A 13194-nucleotide genomic window follows, 5' to 3' on the forward strand; every position below is an offset into this window, starting at 1 on the left:
GTGAGGCTGCACCTCGATTACTGTGTTCAGTTTTGGGCCCCTCGCTACAAAAAGGACATTGAATTACTCGAGCGTGTCCAGAGAAGGGCAACGAAGCTGGCAAAGGGTCTGGAGCACAGGTCGTATGAGGAGCGGCTGAGGGAACTGGGGTTGTTTAGTCTGGAGAAGAGGAGGCTGAGGGGAGACTTCATCGCCCTCTACAACTACCTGAAAGGAGGTTGCAGAGAGCTGGGGATGAGCCTCTTTAACCAAGTGACAAGTGATAGGACAAGAGGTAATGGCCTCAAGGTGTGCCGGGGAAGGTTTAGACTGGATATTAGGAAACATTTCTTTACAGAAGGGGTTGTTAGGCGTTGGAATGGGCTGCCCAGGGAGGTGGTGGAGTCCCCATCCCTGGAGGTGTTTAAGAGTAAAGTTGACTTAGCGTTTAGGGATATGCTGTAGTTGGGAACTGTCAGTGTTAGTTCAATTGTTGGACTGGATGATCTTCAAGGTCTTTTCCAACCTAGACGATTCTGTGATAGGAAGTAATGTGAATTGAGATCTTCATCTAGAAAGTTTTTACTTCAGTATACTTACTACTCTTTTGAAACCAAATTAACCTTTCATTGAAATACGAAAAAGGACTATGAAAAGGAAAAAGGATATTATCCTGGATGTGAACAGGTTCACGTGAATGCTAGTATAACTGCTTTCTTGTTCAATTCACCTCACTTCCAGCAAGTTGTTTCCAGAACATCTTCACCTGTCCCTTTAACCCTCAACCTTCCCACTTCATTACTTAATCCTCTGTGACCAGTAGGTTCAGAGGGTTACTAGTCCTGTATACTCTCAAGGGCAACCTTGGCTGCAGTGATCAAGAAACGGTGGAGGTCAAGATCCTTAGGGAAGCGAAGAGGGTGCATAGCAAGCTCGCTACCCTGGACTTCAGGAGAGCAGACTTTGGCCTCTTCAGGGGTCTGCTTGGCAGGGTAAGATGGGATAAAGCCCTGGAGGGAAGAGGGGCCCAAGAAAGCTGGTTAATATTCAAGGATCACCTCCTCCAAGTCAGGAGTGATGCATCCCAACAAAGAGGAAGTCAATAAGTCTGCCAGGAGGCCTGCATTCATGAACAAGGAGCTCCTGGACAAGCTCAAACACAAAAGAGAAGCCTATGGAGGGTGGAAGCAAGGACAGGTAGCCTGGGAGGAATACAGAGAAACTGTCCAAGCAGCCAGCGATCAAGTTAGGAAGGCCAAAGCCCTGACAGAATTAAATCTGGCCAGGGACATCAAGGGCAACAAAAAAAGTTTCTACAGGCACATCGGTGATAAAAGGAAGACTAGGGAAAATGTGGGCCCTCTCTGGAAGGAAATGGGAGACATGGTCACCCAGGATATAGAGAAGGTTGAGGTACTCAACAACTTTTTTGCCTCAGTCTTCACTAGTAAATGCTCCAGCCACACTGCCCAAGATGCAGAAGGTAAAGGCAGGGACTGGGAGAAGTAAAAACCACCCACTGTAGGAGAAGATCAGGTTCAAGAGCATCTAAGGAACCTGAAGGTGCACCTGATGAGATGCATCTGTGGGTCCTGAGGGAACTGACCAATGAAGTAGCCAAGCCACTATCCATCATATTTGAGAAGTTGTGGCAGTTCAGTGAAGTTCCCTCTAACTGGAAAAGGGGAAACATAACCCCCATTTTTAAAAAGGGAAAGAAGGAAGACCCAGGGAACTACAGGCCAGTCAGTCTCACCTCTGTGCCCAGCAAGGTTATGGAGCGATCCTCCTGGAAACTATGCACATGGAAAATAAGGAGGTGATTGGTGACAGCCAACATGGCTTCACTAAGGGCAAATCGTGCCTGACGAATCTAGTGGCCTTCTACAACAAGGTTACAGCATTGGTGGATAAGGGAAGAGCAAATGATGTCATCTACCCGGACTTGTGCAAAGCTTTTAACACTGTCCCACACAACATACTTGTCTCTACACTGTAGAGACGTGGGTTTGATGGATGGACCACTCAGTGAATAAAGAACTAGCTGGATGGTCGCACTCAAAGACTTGTGGTCAACAGCTCGATATCCAAGTGGAGAGCAGTGACGAGTGGCGTTCCTCAGGGGTTGATGTTGGGACCAGTGCTGTTTAACACCTTTGTTGGCGACATGGATCAAGTGCACCCTCAGCAAGTTTGTCGCCGACACCAAGCTCTGTGGTGCAGTCGACAGGCTGAAGGGAAGGGATGTGCCATCCAGAGGGACCTGGACAGGCTGAAGAGGTGGGCCCGTATAGACCTCATGAAGTTCAACAAGATTAAGTGCAAGGTCCTCCCCGTGGGTCAGGGCAATCCCAAGCACAAGTACAGGCTGGGAGAGGAGTGGACGGAGACCAGCCCTGTGGAGAAGGACTTGGGGGTGTTGCTGGATGGAAAACTGAATATGAGCCAGCAATGTGAGCTCGCAGCCCAGAAAGCCAACCATATCCTGGGCTGCATCAAGAGAAGCTTGACCAGCAGGTCAAAGCAGGTGATTATCCCCCTCTACTCTACTCTACTCTCATGAGACCCCACCTGGGGGGGGGGGTCCAGCTCTGGGGCCCCCAACATAACAAGGACATGGACCTGCTTGGATGGGTCCAGAGAAGGGCCATGAACATGATCAGGGAGCTGGAGCACCTCCCATATGAGGACAGGCTGAGTTGGGCTTGTTCAGCTGGAAAAGAGAAGGCTCCAGGGAGACATAGCAGCCTTCCAGTACTTAAAGGGGGACTAGAGGAGAGATGGAGAGGGACTGTTTATCAAGGAGTGTAGTGATAGGATGAGGAGTAATGGTTTTAAACTGAAAGAGGGCTGATTTAGACTAGATATAAGGCAGAAATTCTTCCCTGTGAGGGTGGTGAGGCCCTGGCACAGGTTGCCCAGAGAAGCTGTGGCTGCCCCCTCCCTGCAAGGGTTCAAGGCCAGGTTGGACAGGCCTTTGGGCAACCTGGGCTAGTGGAAGGTGTCCCTGCCCAGGGCAGGGGGGTTGGAACTAGATGGTCTTTAAGGTCCCTTCCAATCCAATCCAAAGCAATCTATGATTCTATGATTATCAACAGACTGCATTAAATGCGTAATACATGTCGATCAAGAGAACACAAAGGGCAAGTTCAGAGATTGAAAGGGTCATTATCATAACTACCAGCTATTACACTTCTTTTAAATCAAAGCAGAACAGTAATGATTGCCTCAAGTAACTATCTGATGGGTCTTAAAAGCTAAGCTGTGATGCTGGTGAAGGAAAGCTCATTTGCTATTGTCACAGCCACTGTGACAGTTTGACAAGAAATCAATAGTTACACTACCCACTGGATGAAAAGAAGAAAGCCTGGTTAGCTTTTAGTGTGTCAAACTCCTCCCACTATTAGGACACCAATGCATAGACCCTCCAATTACTTCACTCCATCTGCTTCAAAACACTGTTTCATGCTTCAGCTCTCCACAGGCTTTCTCCAATTCAACCACTCGAGTCAAGCAAGAGAGGACACTTCAACATTGCAGCTGACAACTCTTGTTCATCCAACAGAATTTTCACCCACAGACATCATGCAGAGTCTAAGCATATGCTGCTCCAAGAGCCCCTAATATGTTCCACCATTTAAAAAAAATTTATATTTAAAGACTGCACACAAATCATCTCCAGAAAACAGGCTGGCAATAAAAGGCAGTTGCTTTCAATGCATTCATCAGGAGATGAAAAATAACATGAATTGTGGCAAATATCTTCACAGAAAAATACCTGCTCAAAACTTGCAAATTAAGAAAAACCCAGCTCATCACAAAGCTTACAAGCTTCATTAGAAGGCTTACGCTTTTTAGGAACTATTTCACTTAATTGAAGACACTGCCAGATAAACATATTTACGGAGAATCGTTTAAAAACTGCTCAAATTCCCATGTAAGCTATTTCAGGAGGCATGTCTGATCTGAGCACATTCCTAAAACAATTTCTGAAAGGGGTCTTGTCTCCTAGTCAACAGTATATGCCACATCTGATTTTAAAGGAGTTAAAGAATTGGTTTTTCTCACCTATATTAAAATGATGTCCGTTGTTATGAAAGAGCATCCCTTCTGCCCAGGTGGTGTAAGAACCCCCTAGCAGGAGGGACCATAAAGGGAGCAACAGGCCTGAAGGATAAATTGTTTCCACAAGTCAACAAATCATCAAGGAGTGCAAGCTTCAAACATGTTCAAATTCACCAGGCAAACTCATCTCGTTATCGCAGTGCCATAGGTGAAGTCAACTTTTTATAGTATCACATTCTGCCAAACTGCTCAGCATCTCAGTACATTGTAAGGTGCAGCTGGGTTCAGCTCAACACTGGTTACCAGCCTTTCCTTACAAAATATCTTTTTTTGGTGATATGGTGATATATGGCCTGGATGCTTTGGCATGCTTAACAGACAGGTCCAATTTGGAACTTCTCATCAGTAGAACTACACTTCTGACCTGTGCTAGAGTCTGAAATGAAGTTGCTCACACTATGTGAGCTACATAAGGGTCAGAAAGGCCATTTCCAAACCAGTCGCTAAGCTGATTCTTCACAGTGCATCAATGAACTGCAGTTGCTTATCAGACAATCTCATCAAGCAAGATTGACCTTCAGTACCTCTAGTGACTGAGGATATTTTGAAAACAAAGTGCCCATGGAGTCAACTCAGCCATCTAATGCTTCAAACTGAAAAAAACATTAACCTATAATCCACAGTCCAAAAGGACAAAGGTAACAGCTTTGGTGAGCACTCATTTGTTCTTTATACAGTAATTCAGCACATAACTAAAACTTGCTTCAGACCAACATCTGCAGTTGGACATTCCAGAAATGAAAGATCACTAGTTGCAGCCTACACACAAGCCGAGCATGTGTCCAAATGATGCTTTCTACAGGTAACGAAATACACTAGCGAGGGGACGTTAAGAGTGTTCAGTTTCCTGTCTGAGAAAAGCCATCAGTGTATTAGGAATATAGAGCCGTTGTCCTGAGATTGTCTGCATATAAGACCTACCTAGAATCCCCTGCGAAGGCTGGGTTTCTATCCCACAACCTACGCTTCCCCTGCCCCAGGGAGCATTTACCTACATGCTTCATATCACTGCCCCATGAGATTGTGGAGGATAATTTCTTTTTAGAACCTAAGCTTTCACTAGCTGCAAGATGAGCAAACAGAATAAAACAACTCAAGAACTGTATGCCTGGGAACAGGTCTCTGTAAAGACAACAGATCTCCAGCTTTTCATGTTGTAAATAAAACCGGCAGGTGTGGAACACAGCAGGGCTTTAACTGCAGACCAAAGCAGGCCTCGGCACAAAGAGAGCTAAGCGAAAAAATTTTAACAGTAGTCCAGGCAGGTGATCCTGCCACCATGGGCTTTATCTCTAAAACTCCCAGACCCTGAATCATATTCCATTTGATGAACAAATCTTGACCCAATTTAAGATGACTGTTCTGTGTTGTTACCACTACCTGGTAACACTGAAGTGGTAAAGGGTTTCTGCCAGGCCTCAGATGCTGAGGCCTTAATATAACATAATTTTCCACCAAGTCCAAGTAACTGCAACTAACAGCTTTTACCAAAAAGGTGGGACAGTCATTGCATAAAGCATATCCTGCACCTCTTCAGGAAAAAGTACCATTATTTTTCATTACTTTTTCTTGAGTCCTCTTCTTCTTTACTTTACAGAGGTCACTGTATCACCTTCTCTTCAGAGCTGTGAAGAAAGAGTACTCATTTTAAGTTTTAAATTGATTCATCTAACTTACTGCTTGAAGACTGCAGTTTTTCCCCTATACTTTGGAAAATGGTATTCTACAAGCACCTATCTTGAAATCCCTTTCTTACTGGCAAAATTGCCTCTACAAATAATTTTCCCTAGTCAGGTTGCCCTAGGCAGATCCAAATATTTCAGTTACATCACCAGTCACAAAAATCAGCCCTTTGCTGGAAGTTGTTTTATGTTGACTTACAGCACATTTTAAAGATGGCACTGAGCTGAAGAAGTTGAAGAAATGTGCATTTTCAGCTTACTTTTCTTGCCTACACCCAAGTGATAAATAATGTATGCTCATACTAAAAATTAAGGGGAAGAGAAGGCCCAAATGTCAGCCTAACACTGGATATGCGGAAAAATTAGGGCTGAAAAATTTATGAAGAATGCAGGAAAAAACAACCGTGGAATTAAGTAACCTGAACCAGAGATAGAATCATAGAATGGTTTAGGTTGGAAGGGACCTTTAAAGGCTCTCTAGTCCAACCCCCCTGCAATAGGCAGGGACATCCTCAACTAGATCAGGTTGCTCAGAGCCCCATCCAACCTGAACTTGAATGTTTCCAGGGACTGGGCATCTGCAACCTCCCTGGGCAACCCAGAGAGGGTGAGTCACGTATTTAAAATGTGACCTCACATAATACCTATTCAAGCAGCTCAAGCACAATTGCAGACAGGAAGATCAGGGGACTGTGGATCTCTACTTCCAGTTTTTACAGACCTGTGACCTTAGGCAAAACCCTTTAACAACCCTATTTGGTTTACAGCATTACCCTTTGCAAAATGGAACAAAAAACATTTTTAAATTAGTTTTACATTAGTTTATAGCTTATATTGCACATCGGACCAGGAACATGCTAGGTACAAGGGTTTACAACATCTTCTGAAATTCTGAAGTACTTTGCAGTATTATGAAGATAGCTATAGAACTGTGTTTTTGAAAAAGGGTTTAATATTTGAGACAAGCTACAAGCTTACTCTAAGTATGAAATACCATTAGCATTAGAACCTGACATGTTGCGCATAATGAGACACACCATAATGCCACTTACCAGCATTCTCAACTAAAACACCCCATTAAGAAATACATCCATTAGAGATCAATCAGACAATAAGTGTCATGGATCAATTTATTTGGGCGGTGCAAGCTCTGCAGTTGTTTGCTGGGTCTCAGTAAGCACGCTCAGCTTCCCTATACTGATTACTATAATAATCTCTGTATTAGTAATATACACATATTTGAGGAAACAGTCCTCCAGATTCAACACACCAAAGCTGCATAACCAACTTTTACTCTAGATTCTGCTTGTCTGAAAAGTGTAACGTTCCCAGTGCTGTCCTCAGAGAGAGATCAGCTTCTGCGCTGCAGCAAAACATTTTGGTGCTGACATAAGCAACCTGTTTCCCAATGAGGTGACTACAAATCTTGTTTTTAACCAGTAGTTTGCAGTTTCAGCCTCTATGAACCCTCTGCCCACTGCTCTCCCATAATCAGCCATTCTCTGTAGCACTTCATCTGCTGCTTAATTGTAGCATAGCTCTCCTGTTAGATTACCTATTTACAACTGACTCCCAAAAGCCCCAGTAAAACTCCTTTAATGGGCAGAATATCAACTTTTTAATACATCTCCAACACCAGAATGTTCTTAAAGAACAGGAACATGTCAGTGAAAGCACTCTACTTCAGATGAAATTCAAAACTTTTATGACCAATATATTTTCAGACCAAGCAGCCAAGAAGCCAACTAGCTTCTACTTTCAGCTCTTTGTTCTAAGAAGACTTAACGTGAAAATTTATTGCCCTCCCATGCATTTAAACAGGAAAACTGCTATGCTGGTGCTGCACTTCAGGTAAGTGTGTCTGGACTTGGAGATTAACTTTTAATACTCCACTGGTGCACGGGCCTCTCCAACTCTGGGGTGGACAGGAAGCATTGGTCAGGTATAATTACTTTATTGGTGGACACAGATCAGTAGTCTTATTAGCCCTGTTCCTAACACGGAAGTTTCGTGTTCTTCCAGTAGTTCCATAACCTGTTGTCCTATTTCTTAAAGGTTTCATTGGAGTTCTACTCAATGATCCTTATGGGTCCCTTCCAACTTGAGATATTCTATGATTCATCTGCCCTTCCTCTAATCCTTCCTGTCTCAGGCTAACTACTTACTATACCCTCCCCCTTTACCTCAAGGCCCCATTCACCCTCCTGCACTCGACAAGCAGGGTATGAGCAGGCATTAGTTTCCTCTCAATAGGAGAATGTCTCCAAGATCATGTCTCTCCCCTAAGCAGGGTATGAGCATACATGTGTGCAGCCATTCCTTTTCTCTGAATGGGAAAACATCTGATCAAACATCATGTTTCTCCCCTAACACCCCTGAAACAGGAGTTGAGTGCGGCTTGATGTAGACAGCTATTAGCAGCAGACCAAAGAACATTCCAACACCACAACTCATTACAAAGTTCATTAAATTTTCATGCAGCAGAACAGGTACTGGCTAGTGCCCAGTCTTTGAGTTAATAAGTCAATAAAATTAGGGGGTGGGGGATGGAGAAGAAAACCTAGAATTACTAGAAAGCTTAAGGAAACTGTAAAGAAATAAAACCAAGGGTGGTAGTGAGGAAAGCATTGCAAAATACAATTTGAAAAATTCCTCATGAGTAAGAAGAAAAAAATACTAGGTGTCTCGGTAATAAATCGAGTTCTAGCATTCCCTCCCTCCCCTGATACCTACCTGACTGCCAGCACTACCCATGTCTGACTCCAACTGCTCTTCTGTTGTCTCTGGCACACAGATCTAGTGCAGTTTCTTCACTTATATATCATCTGATCCTTAATAACCTGAAGGGAAAGCACTAGGGAAACTGACATCTTAAAAACCTCAGAGCTTTTAGTTTTAGATATCTATAAACATATAGAAATCAATTATTACAGAACTCCATACACTGCATTGTGATGTTTCTCTGCTGTGTTTTTTGAACAGCTTAAGGACAGGGTTACACCTGCCACACACTTCCTATATTCAGTCTTCCTGCTCACATTTCACTTTTTAAATGTAGTTTCTAATTATTCAGAAGATGAGAAGGTATTCCTTGAAATAGAAATCAAGTGAAAGAGTAGCTAAAATGACACATCATCAGTTCAGTTCTTTACAATCGCCTCTGTTTACACATAATCACCCACAAACTATAAACCACAAGGGAAAAGTGCGAAAGCTCCATTTGCACACAGTCTAGATGAGATTTGCAAGTATAAACAAATTTCAAATTGTCCACAAGAAAAATCAGTGCAAACTCTTCTCTGAAAAAACAGTCCTAGACCTGTTTGTAAAGGTCTAATCCAATGCCTGCTATAGCCATTAAGAATCTTTCTACTGATGTGAATGGCTTTGGAGTTTTGGGATTGCCTTGGCATCATTTTCAGCATGTTTCTTTCAGTGACACACACAAGGTCTGATACTACCATTCCCATTTAGCTGCAAATTCAGTGAGAACATCTGCTGAACAAAGAGCATTAAGACTGATCTAACAGACCAGGCAAACAAAATGGTAAAATGTGAAAACAAAGCCAGTCTTCTCAACACCAGAAATACTAACCGGATTTAGGGTGAACTACATGCTTTTCACATGAAGACCACTTGGAAAAAACCAAGATCAGCCTGTTATTGCGTGATTTAAATCAGAACTAGCCTTACTGCTTCAATTCAGAACTCATTAACACATGCACCCAGGTTAGAAGGCAGTCAGAGAACGCATTTAGGTCACTCATGAGTTTCCAGTTTTCTATATTCTGAAACTGCATGTCTGTACACCTTGTTCACCAGATGTGTTTCAAGCAGTCTGTTCAGATACTAAAGGAAACAGCAGAAAACTTGAGCACGTGGGCAGCATGGCAGTGTCTGGTGTCCCCTAATCCCTATCAGGCCTGAGGAGCCAGAGTCCCTTTTGTCTAATGTGCATAGGATACAATGCTCAGCTCCTCCCAGCACACCTCCCAGCACAGAAACTACCTCCTCTTTTTTGTGCCCACATGAGGTTAAAAAGCTATCTTTTTTCCACAGATACATGCTGGCCCAATGTGCTTCTTTGGTGCAATATTTGTAGAGAACTACCAAAAGTAGTATGAATACAGGAAAATGAATACATCTTTATGGCTTTTAAAACAGAATCAGTGAAACTGAGCTAGATTTAAAAAGTTATGTTCTGAACTCATCCTCAAAAAAACAGTCTTTCCTCTGCATACGCGTAATCTTTCAGCAGACCAAAAGCTTGAATACTTGTCAGAAAATCAAATCAGGGACAGGAAAGACTTACAAGTTATGTACAAAGAAACAAAAGAAAACCAGGGATTATGGCAGTTTTAGGACCTGTCTCCAGTTGGCAAACCTCATGGATACTCTGTCAACTTCAGAGTGCACTCATGGGAATGGAGCTGACAGCATTTGAGAGGGTGCTGGTCAACATCTACATTTAATGAAATCAACTGGTCCCAAAAGGAGAAACTGTCAGAGCAAGTGGATTTGCTACATCCTGAAAAGAACACTGCTTGACATTTGAAAAGATACACCCAAAAGCCAGTACTTTACTGGACATAGATAGCAAATGCTTTTAGAAAGACAAATTGGCTTATACTAACGCTACGTGCTACTTTTATGAAGCTTTGAACAGGAGCTTGGTCAGGGACTGACCCTTGTCAGTCATAGCCATCAAAATAAATTTTCAGTCTATCATGAATATTTCTCCTTCCTCCACTGCCAAACACACTCCCTCTCCTACCTACAGGCCATTACCTCCACAGCAACACTGCAGTGCAAGCTATTAATGCTTCATTATAAATAAGGCAGACCCAAGGGGCTGCCCAATAGGCCAGACTCCTCTAACTTCCACTTTGAGAGTATGGCCTCAATTGAGTTTAAAATTCATTTTATGCAACAATGGACAATTAAAGTTGAAACAAAACACAAACCATCTGTTCAAAATAAACCTGAACTTCTGTCATCTGTTATATGAAATATCCTTCCAAAAATAAAACCAAACCCCATGCAGAAATGCCTTTGAGTAGGGCCTCATTTTAACACAACTTTCTTCTGCTACTGACATTACTGCTGCACTGAACTTCCTTGTTCTTCTCCATGTTGCTTTCCCTCTCCAACGAAGCAAGCTGCAAGTATTTCCAGTAATTTCACAAAAACGATCACAAGCTTCAAGTAAAATCACCACCAAGGTCCCACAGACTCATGAGATAAGAGAAACTTGCAACAGGCCTGCTTAGGACTTATCAAATCCGTTTACTCATTTGATTTGATAAGAAGGACATAGACCTGCTTGAGCAGGTCCAGAGAAGGCCACAAAGATGATCAGAGAGCTGGAGCACCTCCCATATGAGGACAGACTGAGAGAGTTGGGGGTGTTCAGCATGGAGAAGGCTCCAGGAGACCTGATAGTGGCCTTCCAGTACTTAAAGGGGGATACAGGAGTGATGGGGAGGGACTATTTTGTCAGGGAGTGTAGTGATAGGATGAGAGGTAACGGTTTAAAACTGAAAGAGGGCTGATTTAGATTAGATATAAGGCAGAAATTCTTCCCTGTGAGGGTGGTGAGGCCCTGGCACAGGTTGCCCAGAGAAGCTGTGGTCAAGGCCAGGTTGGACGGGGCTTTGGGCAACCTGGGCTAGTGGAAGATGTCCCTGCCCATGGCAGGGGGTTGGAACTAGATGATCTTTAAGGTCCCTTCCAAACAAAACCATTCTATAATTCTATGATCCTATGACTCTGTTCTAGCTAGCTTAGTAACCTTTCAGCATTATGGTAACAATAGATGCTTCAGCCCAGTTTATCAGCCACTGCAGTCAGTTAATTTTTCTAACCACATACTTATGGAATTAGTCCATATGTCCTAACCTTATCAGCAAGTATCAAAAGAATTAAGGTAGGCCTTTGGGTTTCAAAAGGCATAACAGCTTCCATCATTGCCATTTTTTCCCATTTGGTTTGAGACCAAACGGACCTGTTTTTACAACAGAGTGTTAATGTGCTGCTCTCAGACTATGAACAAAGCTGGTTTTACTGACAGAAGCAACCTTTAAGTAACAGCTGCCCTTAACCATTTTAAACAGAGCAAAACTACACAGTCCAATTGCAACATTTTTACTGTTAATATACTATCACATCATCTATAGTCTTACCTATAAGTTGCAAAATAACAAATTACATATTAAAGTTTGTGAAATTGGAGTATTCATTTTCAGTTCCCAAAGCAACTTAAAAGTTTAGTCAAAAGCAATGCAATATGAATCAAACTGGCTACTTGTTCAGGTCAGCTTTTCATAAAAGCCAAGAGTTGCTAAGTTACTACAAAATATGAAAATCCCAGTTATAACTCCCTAGAGTAGAGCTAATTGGTTCTGGACCAACACTTGCCACTTCTAACCAGACAGAATAATTTCTTACACAGGCAGCAGAGCAAATAAATTACTCGGAACAATAAACAACCTACATATTTCTACATCTTCTCTAGACACTGTAGAAATGGCCTGAAAATCGTACAATAAAATTACTTCTGTTTATTCCATGCTTGTCTTTTTTTCAAGCAAAGTATTTTTGCCTCTTTAATCACTACATGTATGTGTGTGTGTGTGTCTCTCTCTCTCTCCTTTTTCTGCAGACCTGCTACCTAACCTGTTGCTGCCTGTTTTCATCTGCACAGTTGGGAGTATGCTTCCATGTAAGCCTAAGAAGCCTGCACTTGATACTATTAAACTGCATTAGCTGGCTCTGTTACTGAACAATTACTGGCTATGATCCACTGGCAGCCGGTTAAGGCTGAAATTATAACTTTTCTGGCTGATGCATGATCAGCCAGAGTACTGTCATACTTCCTTTTGCATAACATGCTCCAGGCTAGCACTTCCCATTTGTGTCTCAGGGCACATGGATACCACAGGAACTCCCTTACACAACCTGCTTTCTCTGCTGCCAGAGAGTGGTAATTCCATCATCACTTAAAAAGAACAAAGGCAAGTTCACCCCAGTTTCTCTGTACTTCTGCTCAGCACTGTTCCAAAGGTAAGCCTCTCCGCAGAGATCAGGAGGAAAAGAAAACCTATCCAGACATAGGAATCACTGTATTACTGTTGAATTGATACTCCAAGAACAAAATTAAATCCTGATGATACCAGGATTTCAAGAACACCTGTGAAACCAAAGCAGAGCCAGCTCCATACATCTTGTCCCTCATCATTCAACTATTTCACAAACCAACATTAACCTCATGTTCAGTGACAACCCCTAAAATAGGACACAGGTAAAGGTTTAACAGAAAAATCCTCATACGTCCCTATGAATAAAAAGGTACCAAACAAGTAGACAGGCAAGCCGGTACTCAGATCAAACATGAGACAAAGGGAATGCC

The sequence above is a fragment of the Strix aluco genome, chromosome Z (genome assembly GCF_031877795.1).
Source record: "Strix aluco isolate bStrAlu1 chromosome Z, bStrAlu1.hap1, whole genome shotgun sequence".
In the NCBI taxonomy this organism is placed as follows: domain Eukaryota; kingdom Metazoa; phylum Chordata; class Aves; order Strigiformes; family Strigidae; genus Strix; species Strix aluco.